We start from the raw sequence: 15,933 nt of genomic DNA on the forward strand, positions 1-15,933 counted from the left end.
TACCAATTCTCTTAAAAATACCTCGTTTCTATGTGATATGAAAATTTAATATTTTAGATACCCATTACAGACATAGATTAAGCTAATCTATATTTTAATTAATTTGAGAGAAAATACATTTTAAATAGATAACAAATGACTTCTTAAGACGTCTGCCATCGTCAACATCAATTATATAAACTAGCCCAAAAAGCGTTACTGACGCACAAATCACTAGCAATTTCAGCGACATCAACTGCTTTAACAATAATGAGAATGTTAGGAATACATTCAGACGCTTGTTCGATAGTAAATTCAATCCGAGCAGAGTGCTTTGCCAAGATCTAATTATATTACCCTTTGTTGTTCGTACTATTCTATAGGCGACTAATAAAAGAGGTCGAATGACGCGACTGCAACGCGACTGCGAATGTCCAGTTTATTATTTGTTGATTGATTTAAAGGAATTGATTAGTCGAACTTTCGTTGCGTGGCGCTGGATATATTTCTAATTAGAATATAGACGCTGATAAAGCTAGATAATTTTCCTATTTATTCGCATCCCATCAGCATATACATTAATTGCTTGTATGCCGCTAATTATAAAACAATAGACAATCACTTGTGTCTTGCTTATGTCTACGCTGCGATATACAACGGGTTAATTCTTTTAAAATCAGGTTTTTTTCTCTCACTACAAAAATTCTCGAAGAAATGTACTGTGTCTGTTATCTACTTCAAATTGCATACGAAGGATTGGATTTTCAATTAGTTTTGCAGTGAATGGTATCTTAATAATTTCAGTGGTAGTGGTTACGAACAATTTCGATAGTCGTGTCACTATTAGTTGACCAGATGTTCCCCTAAATACCATTATCTTCGTATCCTGTTGAAAACCACAGCATCAACAAGTTTTGGGCTACTATTGTTGATCAAAATATATCTTTAGAAAATTATTGCTTAAAGATTTTTTTTTAATAATTTATTTGATGAATGAAACAAAATGTCTAATGTAACTTTTCCATTGTTGGCGGAGATAGGAGAAGTATCAGATTCTTTCTGCTTAAAATCCATCAGTTCTTGAGACGCCCTTTTGTGTTCCGGGGTTGCTGTAACTTTTTGAACAGTCCTGAAGTCCAACCTTAGCATAATACGGACCACAAATATAACATCTGAAATTGTGTTTTTTTTTAGAATTACGCTCGATTTCCATTTTCCTACAAATATAGACCAACCCAAGAATAGTTATGTCGTACGGTTGGGTCATTTGTAGCAAATATTACGTTTGTAGCAGATAGTCTACAAATTGTTTCTTAGAATTGCCTTTAAGGTTGCTCGAGTGGGAAATTGAGTGGTTGAGCGTAAGACTATTACAGGAACATTATTCAAGTAGAGAAATGTTATCTTGTTATGTCTTAAATTTAGATAGAGATTAATTCTTGATTATTGAAGTACTGAGCTAGAACGTAAATAGTATGAAGTTATTAAGTTTCTTAGAGATTTACCATCTTTAATGTCTGTAATCCCAAGTTAATATCCCGTAATAAAAATATTGAATTTGTGTTACTCAGTTCATGTTCCTAGGGCAAGCTTGACCTATTCAAAAAAAAGGGCTATTGAATTCTTTCTTTGAAGACTCTAATTTATCTGCCATTTACCATCATCTCCCAAGCCTTTTCATAACTATGTTGTTAACCAGATGTAGCTGAGTACCAGTATTTTTACAAGGAGCGACGGCCAATCTGACCTAGGTACTCAACGCAGTTACACGGGCAACTTAATATGCTTACCTGCCATTTCCCAATAGATAATTACCTGTTTTACTCGTTAAACTATTTGACTATGCTAAAATTAACCGTACCAGGAAGAACAACACCAAGCCTGCGATTTATAGTCGCGTGTTGTTTGTCGCACGATTACTCTTGTCGTGTACACTGACACCTTGATTAGATCGTAGCTCTTTTGTTTTTGTGAGTATTTCGATTGATGAAATGCAGTCGAATTAATCTTGCGTTGATAGATTTTTTTTGTATACTTTTTATCTGGTTGCTATTAGTTTAAAAATATCTACTCTAAATAGTATGAACTAATAGATAGTTACTTTATTCGTTGTCTAGAATAAACTGAGTACTTAGGTATTTTGACTATTCTAACAATATTTTACTTACTAACTTAAAATGATACGAAACTTTTACCAAAAGAAGTACTTGGTCCGAAACATAGTCACTTTATTTAAATAGCCTTATAAAAAACTTAAGTTACACATTAATAAACTAGTCATTTCTCTATTAGCATTTTCTTTGAAAAACTACAAAAAACTTAAATTACACTTTAATATACCAGTCATTTTTCTACTAACTTAAAAAAATATAATTCAGATTTTTTTTCACTCAAAAACTTGAGTACTTTACGATTGAATACATCTCAAAAGCTCTTTACTACAGATGAATATTATTAATAAACTTTGAAATAAATTACCTACTCAATTGAACGAAAGGGCAGGCAGTGAGCTAAGAAATATTTTACACGATGCAAATTAAATTGAATCAGACTTAATTAATTGAATCAAGTGCACGGTTTAGAAGTATTTATTTTGCGCTTGAGATGGCTCTTATGTTTCTCAAGTTGAGTCCTTTCTAAAAGGGTCAAAGGAAATTTTCTCTTAAGATGCTTATAAGCATCATATTTTAGCTCACTCTTGAAGAGAGGCAATGATGGTGGTAAAACTCTCTGCTTTGATTAATTCACAAAAACTGTCATATAGTTTATGAATTTTAAAATAAGGAGGAGGTTTTCAATTCATCAGGATCTTTGTATTTTTTTATGTAAATCCACGACCACATCTGCCTCCCAGTTTCTCGCCATTCAAACAATAAATTCAATTAACTATTAATTAAAGAACCTTACCATTTCAAATACCAGGTTATAATATGAGATTAAATCCTTTTCCCTCGCATCCTAGTTCAGTTCATTCATATCATGTTCTTGAACTTTGTGCAACCAATTTAACTTTGCTCATTTTATCCCATCTTTTCTCTCTATGATAGTGAGATAATAAACCAGTTACCGTGGTTATCCATTTGTCTTCAGTTTTAATCTTTTGTTTATGTGCACTAGGTACGTAAAGAGTTTACCGTCACACTACAAAAACTTAAACGTCTGTTGAACACTTGTTTAAAAAGAATCAGATTATGACGTGGAAATAAGGTTCGTTTTGCAGCCTCACCTTTTTTAGACAAGTGTTCAACAGATGCTTAAGATTTACTAGTAAAGCTATAGTATAGTAGTGCTATAGTATGTAGTAGGCTATTTACTATAGTCTATCTTAAAATCATTATGTAAAAAATATAAGTTATAGGTAAGATACTTTGTGCAGAAAACTGTCTGACCATTTCATATTATACAAAAAAAGAAAAAAATATACCTACGTATCTGTCTACTCTTTTTCTGTATTTCAATATCCTAGATATTATATCTACACAACAGAACCCACCAGCATCATTACATTTTCTTATTCCACATACATTATTAAACTGAAACAATTAATTACTAAAAACTCCCTAAACTCACCGCCAAACAAATTAGCAATACCTTCTAATTGTGGGATTACCCTTCATAAAATATTAACAGTGATCCTGAAAAATACCCGAGTTTCAGTAGATTATTCATTCATTGGTATTACAGGAGTATCGAGTCGTCCCATCTGAAACCCGTTTTCAAAAGGTCGACTGTTTGCGCGGGTGAAACGGAATGTAGATAAACGAATTTCATAATTTTTAGGGTTCCGTACTTAAAGGGTAAAACGGGACCCTATTGTTTTCGCTCCTCTGTCCGTCCGTCCGTCTGTCACCAGGCTGTATTTCATGAACCGTGATAGTTAGAGAATTTAAATTTTCTTCTCTATATCAATAAATACTGAAAACTAGAATAAAATGTATATTTCGGGGGGCTTTCATACAACAAAAAAATGTTTTTTTTTGTCATTTTTGCTCGATATCCATAAATATATATAGAATATTAGTTTGGATGGTACGGAACCCTACGTGCGCGAGTCCGACTCGCACGTGGCCGGTTTTTATCTGAACACCATCTTTGTTGTTTTAAGGTACTTGTTTACTGAGAGGATTCTACTGTAATCTAACGTTAAAGATACGATTTTGAATTACGCGTCTTGACCGATCTTTATTCACTTTTATGTTCGGTTCTCCTGTAGATATAATATCGAAACTGTAGTCATATTACAGGTGAATGCTCTTAGTGAATATCTTTACATTCTTTAGTTATTGGTTGTTTGAGTTATGTTGTGAACGGTAAAACTAAAGAATGGTAGTAGACAACATCATTCTCCGAGCCTTTTTCCCCAACTGTGTTGGGGTCGGCTTCCAGTCTAACCGATTGTAGCTGAGTACCAGCGCTTTAGAAGGAGCGACTGCCCTATTTGAATAGTGGTAGACAACAGTTGAAAGCTAAAGTTAGAATAGACTTTAGAGAAGATAAATAAGACGGCAAATGTTTAGAGACATTAAACACAGCACATCATCAAACAAATTAATAAAGCATAATCCTCAAACCACATACATCTCAATTAATTGTTAATAAATAAACAAACCGTGTTTACCTGTCGTTTAATATAATTTGCTATTTGACCGAGTTGGCACGCCGTACGATTGGCGCACACTCGATTCCGTTCCGAGATACTTTACAAGCTATTGTTTTAGTAACACTTTTGTTACTGATGACGTAAGCTTGCTAAAATAGAAATCTAGAATATTCTGTCTGGATTATCGGGATTGTCTACGGCCACCTCTAAACCACGACAATTCTCATCAATTTGATCTCAAGTAAAAATATTGTTTGAATTATTCACCGGTGTGCTTTCTGCTATTCTTGCATCGAGACTTGAGATTAACATTTAGAAATTCATTGAAATCACCAACCAACCAATCTTTTGCAGGCTTCAAGTTATTATGATCTGGTTGATTGCCAATGAGACTAGTTAATGTCTTTTCTTTCTTCAAATGTGTCTGTAACCTATATCTACAATCTTGTCACATGACAAAAGCTTGTGCTCACAAGCAAATTGAGTTGACAGTATCGTATTGACAACTCAATTCGAAAATTCATATCCCCCATAAAATCGCAAACACTATTCATATCTTCATAAAATTGACAGGAGCATTCGATTTCTCGAACAACCAGCAACAGTCTACTCGATACTACATAGTATTGATTAAGACATTAAGATGTCTGTGGACGGCACGCGATTTATAGCAAACCGCGTGATATTACTGTATTCTAAATAGTTTTAAATGTCGAGCTTTGAATTTGTTGTCGCTTACATTGTTTTAGACAGTGTATTGTGAGCTAAATTTGTTACGAAGTCCTAATTTGAATTGTAATTCTTCATTTATTTTTCTAAATTTTGTCAATCTCTGGAAGATATGCTGTCCTGTGTTTCACGTTCTGTAGCTTTTTAATTAACATTCTCATCATTGTTTTGTATAATACTTTCACTGTTTTCCTGAAGCAGGTAAGAAATAAACTCCATGAGGATCGTTCCTAAATATAGAATGTCTTAAGTTTTTCCTCGCCATGAGCATCCGGAAGACTCAAACAAACCAAAGAACATTATGAATATGAAATGGAGTGACATAAATTCGCCCATCTTTGTCCGCTCATTAAATTCTATCCCTTTCAAAAGGCTAGCGATCGCTTCGGCGATAGCGCTATAATTTCAATAAACGTCCCCTGCACTCCCTCTGAACGTTTTGGCCATGGAGATCAAAATGACTTGCGGAGGTGCCATAACGGAAAATCTCCTGAGAAAGTAGCACGCCCAAATTGGGGCGTGTGAGGATCGAGGAACGTTGCTGGCTTCGCTCTTATACGCTCTCTTTGGATCCGACCAGTATTTGTGATACCAAAAATCGATGACAGATGTCTCAAAGGACCCAAACGCCTCTTCAGTTCACTCGTAACTGATCGTTTTTTTCATGCTCACCCTACGTATTTGACCTAGAAGTAGACGCCTGACCTACCTGGATTATGGAATCTTCTATCATTTTTCTTTACTCCATGATTTTGGCCCTTCCATTAGATGGTATCGGACCAAGTGTTATTTTAGATTCAAAGTCTTGGTGGCAGTTTTTTTCTTTGGAATATATTTTATCTTCGGAGAAAGGGTTGGAGTTTTTCAGAATGGTTATTGAATTGGTAGTTACGTTAGTTGGAGCTTCCGAGCTACTTTTTTTGCAATGTGTTTGAAGAATTAAATAAGGATGTGAGATGTTGTGAGGAAGAAGGCCAAAGAAACGATGGATGCATTTGCTTGTGACAATATTGAAGAAAAGAACTTACCCAAACCTTTTACCTTAACCTTAATAATATTAGGATAAGAGCACGAGGATGATGTTGAAGATATAAACCATTCGATAAGTGATCCTTTTAGATTTATGAAGAATGTACATATTTTCGATTGTAATATAAATATAATCAATATTCAAAGAAACATAAAGCAATTAATATTTCGCCATCACAGCTTTTTCTTCAAAATGAAAGTTTCTCATAGCTAATATTTCGTACAACACTATAATCGCTTCTATCCACAGGGAAAAAGTTAGGTAAAGTTGTTCGGCGAACTAAAAAGTAGTATTAATTTGAGTGCTTATCTCAGATCGCAATGAAAGGAAACTTTCTAATTCAGATTATCAAGCGAATAAAGCTGAGTTGGATAAAGTTCCAAGTTGAGTGATGTTACTATCTAAGTTATCGGAACGAATTGTTTTATGATCACGGTTTCACGTTGTTTTAGCAATTAGGTCAACTAAAAAGGTTTTAGACTGAGAAAAATTTTTAGGTTTTCACGAGGTAGATATTTTTGATTTAATCTGAGGAAGTCTGAAGAAATGACGAGTTGACTGTTCTGAATATTGTCATACATTCACAGTAAGTTTCTTCATATAAAAGTAAAAGCCAAAGTAATGTCATAAAGTAGAAGTAACGGTCAAATTCGTTTTTTTCACGATTTTATCTCCCGTTACTTTTGCGTCATGAAATTACTTTGGCTTTTACTTTTGATGAAGAAACTGACTGTAAGTCACAGATTTGAATAAATAACTCTCTAATCGGATTCAAAAACACAATTTCAAGCTCACTTGACCATTGAAACATTTTAAGCCCAATGAGACCTTCCAAATTCACCACCTCTATTTCGTACAATGTTATTAGTTCCCAAATGTGAACCCGATCAGCTCGGAATTTAAGGCTTCTGTCAGTTGTATCAAGTTTTAATAATGTGCCAACGATCTGAGAAGGGACAGTTTCCATGAAACTGGTTTAGTTATTGGAATTCACAAAAGGATCGACATTGAAGAGCTTGGTACTTAGAATTTGGATTGGCCAAGTTGATCTGTGGATTTTCTAACGAATTTAGTAAAATTGATCCAGGATTGGTTAGTATTTTAGTTAAATAAATTAGGTTTCAAGCTCACTTTAACAATAAAGGATAAATATTAGATTGATTGGACGCAATCTTGTTTATATCACTTCATCTTTGTCATATACTATTACGCATAAAGTAGAAGCAACGATATCCCAAAGGTCTTTTGACCATCCCAAATCCCGGAAAATTCTTTCAATGCAAACAGAAACACAATACTGACCGCAGACACCCCGGAACACCTCCCGGCTCCGAATCAATAAGAAATTTAATTCCCACAAAAGGGGCTGGTCTTCGAACTTTACAAACAAGTTCGGATGTTTCTTTTATTTCTTCTCATTGAGAATTCCCGCACATCGGAGTGCTGTGAAAGAATGCCGGAATCGATTCTCTCTTGTTGGTCGGAAACCAATAAGAGGGGTCTGGATTACCGGGTAGCCAACGATTTGATAGCCTGGTCTGTTAAATTGCTAGTAGATCTTCATTTGGCGAATAATTGCTTTAAATTATTGAAATCGCAGGGCAAGATCTTCATGAATAATTCTTCATTTTTTATGAATCCTCTTCAATTTTTATGACCCTTGCCAGTAATTTTTTCTTAGTTGAGACATGCTTACTTCAAAAAATTGTGTAGCATTGGTCGTTTAGCAGTGAGTGATAGTTTGTAGGTCCATAATTATATTTGTTTACTTATCTGTGTAGATTATACATAGACTTAAGTAATTTTGTAATAAGTTATTATGAGGTAAAAAAAAACTTAGGCAGTAGTAAAATACAAAACAACAAAAACATGAAGGTAAAAAATAAATGGACCTCAAAGATATTTACACACTATCGAACCCCACATACACCTAATAATAGTCCATACCACTAACAAAAAAAGAAGACATGAACAGCCAACATTGCCTCCAAAAACCATTACCCAAACAAGTGGGTAGTATTACAAGAGGCTAGTACACAGGTTTTACTTGGCAGACAGCCATGGACCCAAGTTCTTTGATACATAGACTTTCAGGTGGTTAAATATGTTTGCCTGACTCCCCAGAGTGTAATCATGTCGGAGAGAGATAAATCGATTTTGAGGAGCATATTTTTTGGAGAAAATATTTTTAGGTGGTGAGCGGAATTTTAATTCTGTGGGCGTCGTGATTTTGTCATTGTGGTCATGATGAGCGATATTTTCTTTTGGAAAAAAATGAGACTTTTTAAATGATAAATATTATTTCCTTAAAACTGTGACGATGCCCATTTAAGTTTCGTGTTGCTGTAGACATGATTCTATTTTGCTCCTAAAAGGATTGAGACTCCTAGCTGTACTGTAACTATGCCTGTCAGAAGTTTGCTTCGAGTGATTGCACAACAGCATGTCCTTGGCATCAAATGGCTAAGTTCAGAGTGGCAAAGCTTTCTGATAAGCTTTTAAAATCATACAACACGGGTATCTTATTTACCATTTCAATACTAAACAATAAAGGACAAAAACAAATAGTCTAGACTATTTCATCATGCATACAGTCATAACTACACCCACGTAAAACAATCCAATATTGGAATACTCGTAAGTACAATTCTGTTTCATCTCCATTCAATACGAGATGAAAACTCGACGTTGTACAAAAGATACTTTCAATACCAGTTGAAAACTATGCTTCGGAGCACTGTAACTTATTTGTTTTTGATTTCATTCAGTGCAGGTATGAGTGCGATTTTTTTTTCAGCTACACGTTATATTTGAATGCATCATTAGTCACGGTAGTTTTGAATTTGAGTGTTCTGGATTATAAAAAATAATGCATTAGTTAGATTCGTCAATAGTTGCCTGTTTTTGGTTAGTAATACTTATGAAGGTACGAGAAGACAAAGTTTCTAACATCTTTCTTTGAGTTAATTGCCGACAAGCTATACATGTGCGCGAACAATCATTAAAAAAAAAAAACAAAACAAACATCTGAATTATAAACGTCCTCTTTTTAGGGAAGTCGGTTAAAAATTCCATTATTGAGTTCTGCCGCTAATCGATCTTTTCTGAATTGAAATGTGAATTAAGACTGGAGATAACAAGTTCCAAAGTAAAATATAAGCATAAAATGAAACATTAATTACAGAAATGTATCTGTATATTCTACAGCAAAGTCCGAACTGTTTCTAAAGGTTTACAAGTTCTTCAACACGTTGAGACAAGATCTCGCATTTCGAACTTCGGACTGGGTAAACTTGCTGAATTACATTAATAGATCAACTTGTTTTCATGATATTTTGAAATGGGGTAGCCTTTTGTTTTATGAGAAATGTAAGGTATATGTTATTTGGAAAACCTTTTCAGAAGATGTTAAATTGTAAGTATAAACTTGAGTTTCACTTTGCTTATGTTTTACATCTTAAGTTAAGGAGGCTTCCAAAGCATAACATTTATTGGTATGTTTGACTGTAGGTACATATTTTGTTCTGTAACATGAATTCATTTATTCTAATTATGCTCGCAGCTCTATGTGACGCAGTTGAAATCAGTTTTCCGCAATAACATATCAAAATCGTTTAAAAATCTAAAGAAGATTATGTTTCACCTTAGCAAGATATACATAAATCACCTAATACCAAACCTATGTAATTTCATTTTAACTATATCTACACATTACATTATATGTTACATTAAAATGACATTCGATTTCTCCACGCCTCCGGTCTGATATTAAAAATCCTACACTATCTGTAAAGCCGAGACTACACGAGAGATTTTTGTGTCCAAAGTACTGCAGTATTGATTTTTCCTTATATTTTGGACTCTAAAAATGTGTTTTTAATTTTTTTCAGGTATGAAAATTGAAGCAGATTGATAATGTTTGTATACATTGGCGTATCTCACGCAGGTAAAATTCGATCTCAGGTAAACATAAAAAATATTTTGTATCCAGTCTTTATTGGGTTTTTAAAAGCACTATAAAAATACAGAGTATTTTGTTGATGCATTCAAAAAATTATAAAGACTTACCCATTGCAAACGGTCCGGTTACTTTTGTATCAGCCTTACTTTCCAATTTCTCGCAAATCAAAACTCAAAACAAAATTAAAAATAACCCGTATTACACAAGATACGTCCTACCCTCAGCTTAACGTAGGTAATCTAGACGTGTGCGTTACGATCCCCGCGGGACGCGTGCAGATCCGCCGACTAGCCGCCGCAGCGTCTGTGTTGTTAGGCGCTCTACAAACCGGGTGATGTTGCTGCAACATATTGTAGCAACTAGAAATATAAATAATATTATTTCAGCTTAACGTAGGTAATCTAGACGTGTGCGTTACGATCCCCGCGGGACGCGTGCAGATCCGCCGACTAGCCGCCGCAGCGTCTGTGTTGTTAGGCGCTCTACAAACCGGGTGATGTTGCTGCAACATATTGTAGCAACTATGAGATATCTGTGAACTTAACTAAACTAAAATCCAAGTATGTTCTGTCTTGAGCTTTTGAATAGAAGGTGGCAATCCGTCATCAATTTTACGCTAAACTTATATTAACAATACTCTTTAGGTTCGGTTTTGATCAAGACGTTTAATATTATGGTGCCTTCTACAATTAGCAACGGCATAGTTTTGCAAGATTTCTTCGGTACCTACTCAACAATTTCACGCCAAAATGTCGTATCAAGTTGCTTCGTTACAAACGAGCCTTATTCCGTAGCTTGTTGCCGTAACATCTGTGTTGCTACTTATGTGCTTATCGTGAACGCAGTATCGTGGTCTGGGGATTACCGTGTAAGTCCGGTTTTTCCTTTTTGATCTTTTTATAAGAAATGTTTTTGAAGGCACGTGTTTGGTTAAATGGAAGATGTAATTGGAAAGGTTTTTTTGAGCTTTGTGCATTTCAAATTGTGGTGGGGATTTAATTTTCCGTGTGTTGTTGTGTCGATTTTCTTTCGGGATACAGGTTTTTTGTTGTGAAGGATATGTTCTGGCAATCGAAATACAGGCTCTATCCTATCCATTTACCTTTTTAAGCCTACCTATAGTTCGACCAAATCGACAAGTTTTAAATCGATACCGTACCTCCCGTACATTTTTGCTTACGATATGTATTCCACTTAAGTTTACCGAAAAAATAATAACGTGGTAACCTCTTTCTTGCTATTTTCCTGAATATGTCTCTTGTAAAATGGTAAGAAGTCATCTAGTCAGACTTTCTTCAATTTCATCAACTAAACCAATACCATTAGTATCTACTACCATATCAATATCTTCAGTAACTCCCAAAACTTCAAACCACCTACATCAGTAATTGGTATCATGCATAAGTAGATTGTCTAGCTAATCGGCTAGGAGCACCACTGAGCACCACTGAGCCCCATTTCCGTCATTTAACTTGGGAAGAGTCTCTAGAGACCTAACGTTCGTTAGCCGGATTATACCTTGCATGGAGGTTACAAGACTGTTTGTTTATGTTTATGGAAAAATTGTCATGTTTTGGTCTATTTGGGTTCTTCGGTTTGATTCTACGTAACATCTGAAAGTGAACGAGTGTTGCTAGAGTTGTAATCCTCATTCGTCTGGTACAAGATGGAAAACATAATCAACATACTCTTTCTATTTATATTATTTGTCAGGGATTGTATTGGCTAGTCAGCATTGTGGTAGTGAGGATTATCAACTGGGGTATTCTCGGAGCAAATGTAGCAGATTTGTATTTGGTCCTTTTGCATTTCTAATAGCGATGCAAAGGTTGCTAAAAAATCTAGTTGTAGTCAGTGAAAACTTAAGAAATTATGTTGATGAAACAGTGTTATTTTTTTATACTTATACAGGAAATTCTCTCTTGCCCAAGTCTTTAATAGAACAAGGTTCATCTACACCTGAAAATTTCACACATTGTTCCCCCAACAAAAGCTTAGCGTGCACCACCATATAGGTTTTCAAAAACCCTTACAAAACCAATATATTGCGAGCAAGTTGCGGCATAATTCACACCGTTAAAGTGGCGTTAGTAACCACGGCTCGTAATTGCGGGTGTTCATCAATTTTTATTACCGTTTTGCGTGATGCGGTATCATGGCAGGCAGAGTTCAATCAACATGTCCTAGGTTAAACGATAGAGGAAACAGGGCCTTTTGGTCCTTATCCTGTGCATTTTTCATTGATTTTTGTATGCTGGCTATGTTGGCTTGCCAATGAACCTTCTGGATCCTTGATGAAGGTAATAAGAGTTACAATTTAGGTCTGTAATTATGTAAAAGAAATTTCATTGTTATTTAGGTCTGAAGACAGATGATCATAGTTCTTTATCAAAATGCCTACAGTAAAATGATTTATGATCCATACTTATTATTAGGGAAAAAGGCTCGGTGGATGATGACTTATTAAAGCTATGTAGGGGAAATATTATTTCGAACTTGATAAAACAATGCGATGATAAATACTTAGATTTCGCACGTCTATGTCAAATAACCCATTTCAAAAATCATACAACTCAAACAAAATATTTCACTAAACCAAATTCATACACCACACCAATTCCCCCACTCTACCCTCATCAATTTTCCCAAAATCTTTTACATATAAGTAAGAAAATGATTTAATCCAATCCATTATTTAATTACCACATTATAATGCTTATGGAGCGATCAGAGAAACCTCGTCGAAATACCCCAATTGAGTGCTGGCGTAACCGCCCTTCATCATGATGAACCATGGGGTTGCTAGGGAAGACTAGGATACAAGTTTTAGGGAGATTTTATTGTGAAACTGGTATAAATAGTGGAGTTTTGATGAAGTGTAGAATCATCGGCGCTGACCTTCACCTGCGCAGTAGTGATTTATTAGCAAAGAACCAATCACGAGTGACAGCTATGACGCGATGCGCTGCGGGCCAATCACCGCTTTAGCCCGCCCCCGCTCCTCCCTTCATACCACAAAAGGGACCCAATAAATTATTTCTGCGTAGGTGAAGGTCAGCGCTCAAGATTCGTGCCGGTGATTATGATGAGTTTTTTTTGGGTTTTACTGCTGGATACGGTATTTTAGAGGATCGTGTGGAGTTATAGTCTTTAGCTTCATGACTTCATCGAATAATATCCTGATTTCTACATATAGGTATCATCATCTCCCGAGCGTTTTCTCAACTATGTTGGGGTCAGCTTCCAGTGTAACCGGATTCAGCTGAGTACCAGTGTTTTACAAGGAGCGACTGCCTATCTGACCTCCGCAACCCAGTTACCGGGGCAACCCGATACCCCTTGGTTAGACGATTTGTTGGTGATTTCTACTTATATAACTTTAAGTCAGTATTAATGAAGAATGTGCGAAATATTGTAGTGTTCATTATTGAAAGAGAAATGTTTCGAAGTACGATCAGAGAAACTACCCCAATTGAGTGCTGGCGTAACCTCCCTTCATCATGACGGGGTTGCTAGTGAGGACTATGGTACGAGTTATAGGGAGATTGGAGTTTTGATTAAGTGCAAGCTAGATTTCTTTGGTGAGGGTTGTGATGTTTTCTGTTGCGCTAAATTTTTAGAGGTGTGCGGTGTGTTAGTTTATTTATTTGGTTTTTATATCGTTAATTCTGCTAGAAAATACATTGTAAACTTTAAGTATGGACAGAATGGATGGTTTGGAAAGAATTCAAAGGGATGTTCCCTTTGAATTCTTTGTCCATACTCTAAATTGATGCAATGTTGTTGCCTAAATATTAGGCTCACATCTCACATAGACCATTTAAAGGGGTTCTCTTAGATAAAGATTTTTATGAGGTGAAAGTTTTTAGAGCCTAAGTTCCTGAATATAAAACAAACGTGCTATTTATTAACGAAATCAACACAAAATACCTCGTCAAAGATTGCAGAAAGATCCGACCACAACAGAAAAATATTAAAAACCTCCCACTGCAGCGTCAAACTATGCCTACTTTTACCCACCCCAGCAAGCCTACTTAGGTTGACAATAACACAATTTCAGTTGACGACTGGCAACACCGCCGCCCGCCTTTCAGTACCCGTCACGCCGCCGCCCTAGGCGCACGTCCGAAGTTCCCGAACCGTGTTAGTGACGTGAAACAACGTGTTACCCCGTGTTTGTGTGTTTCTCTCAAGTGGCTATACTAAGACAGTTGCGAGATCAAGGTATGTGCTTCTCGTTTTTGTCTTTATGTTCTCGTCGATAGATTTGGCACCGGACTTTGTTTACATAGGATGTTTGGCTTGTCTGTTCGGTGTCTGGCTTGTCAATCGGTGATGGCTGAATATTTTTTTTTTCGGTGTTTGTTTTTGCGTGTATTTTGATGTCGGTTTAGTTTGCATATGGAATTGCGGACAAAACTTTGTAGGATCGAAAAAACAAAGACTCAATTGACACTATTTGGACTGCATAATCCAGTGCTAAAGTGTCTTAATTAGGTTCTAAGATACAACAATCTGAAACAATATACACACAGGTCTTTTCTTCCCACCGGTCAATGACCTGATACCCGTATTTTCCACACACTCTAGATATTAAAACATAAAGTTCAAAGGCTGTTCTTGTTATTTCGGGACAAAGGTAATTCGGTTATATTATTACCATTTATTATCCCCGGGGACGGTATAACGGAGAGCGTTATTTACGATAATATTCACTTGGCAAATGCCTAAAAAAATAATTTACAAAGGTCCGTTCCGTTCGCTTGAAATAATAAATGTCCAAAGTTTTATCTAAAAGGTCATAAGTGGTTTTTGGAACTGTTGGAAAAGCTGCCTCTTTTGTTTTGAGATAGTGGTGAAGTTTCAAATGTGAATGGGTTTCTTAGTTTTTTTGAAAAATGAATAACATTGTCTTCGCGTGTTATTTGTGGTACCCTACTTTTAAATAATAATCTATACCTATGCTAATGTTACAATCTGGATCTTATCTACTTGAGTAGAACCTCTCTTTTTGCGTCGGGTGTTAAAAAACAAAAGACTGCCTTCTTTTTTGTGATTTTCATTAGCTATATCTTGCTTAACACGAGAAGCTCTGAAGATACAGGTGAAACCACGCGACAAATCAAGCTTATTGTCAATACTTTATTTCGTGCAGTAAAGTCACAAATATAACTTCTCCCTTGATCCTTAAACCCTTCGGCTATTGAATGTTTACTTGGAATCTTCGAATTCAAATTAAGTTCCCCGTGATCCAAAGGGGCTGAAAATTGACAGATTTATTGAGTTAGCTTATACTGTTCCCTATGGAGGTTCCCTTTCTACCTGTTTGTCCTCCTTCGAGTTTGTTACCATTTGAGGGTTATGTACTTTTGGTAAGAGTAAAGTTTGAAGGTGATAAAATAGAACCTAGTAACAGTTAAATACTGGTGATGTTAGAATGTACCATGCTTGATATGCGGCGGTTTGTAATGTTTCACAAAGCTTGATAAAATGTCTAGGAAAATCACCTAGAGATAAATATTTTAATACTAGCTTCCCCCGCGGATTCAGCTTATTGCATCCGGATAAAGTGATGTTCTGAATTAAAAACATCAACACCCGTGCATGTCATCTGTATTGTTTGCATTTAAGAAA

At 35.6% G+C, this 15,933-nt stretch overlaps 1 protein-coding gene across 3 annotated transcripts in view; it reads left to right on the top strand.

Annotated features, from left to right (window-relative positions):
* Nucleotides 1-15,933, top strand: part of LOC110373989 (pseudouridylate synthase RPUSD2) — a 427,971-nt gene that overhangs the window by 114,472 nt on the left and 297,566 nt on the right. Inside the window, exon 1 of one of the 3 annotated variants that reach the window (XM_049852157.2) lies at nucleotides 14,385-14,523. The exons of the other annotated variants lie outside the window; for them this stretch is intronic. The gene's annotated coding sequence lies outside the window, so the exon portion shown is untranslated. Of the gene's footprint in view, nucleotides 1-14,384; nucleotides 14,524-15,933 lie in introns of those variants that run through there. 3 annotated transcript variants of the gene reach the window in all.

This window comes from Helicoverpa armigera, chromosome 6 (genome assembly GCF_030705265.1).
Source record: "Helicoverpa armigera isolate CAAS_96S chromosome 6, ASM3070526v1, whole genome shotgun sequence".
Classification (NCBI taxonomy): Eukaryota; Metazoa; Arthropoda; class Insecta; order Lepidoptera; family Noctuidae; genus Helicoverpa; species Helicoverpa armigera.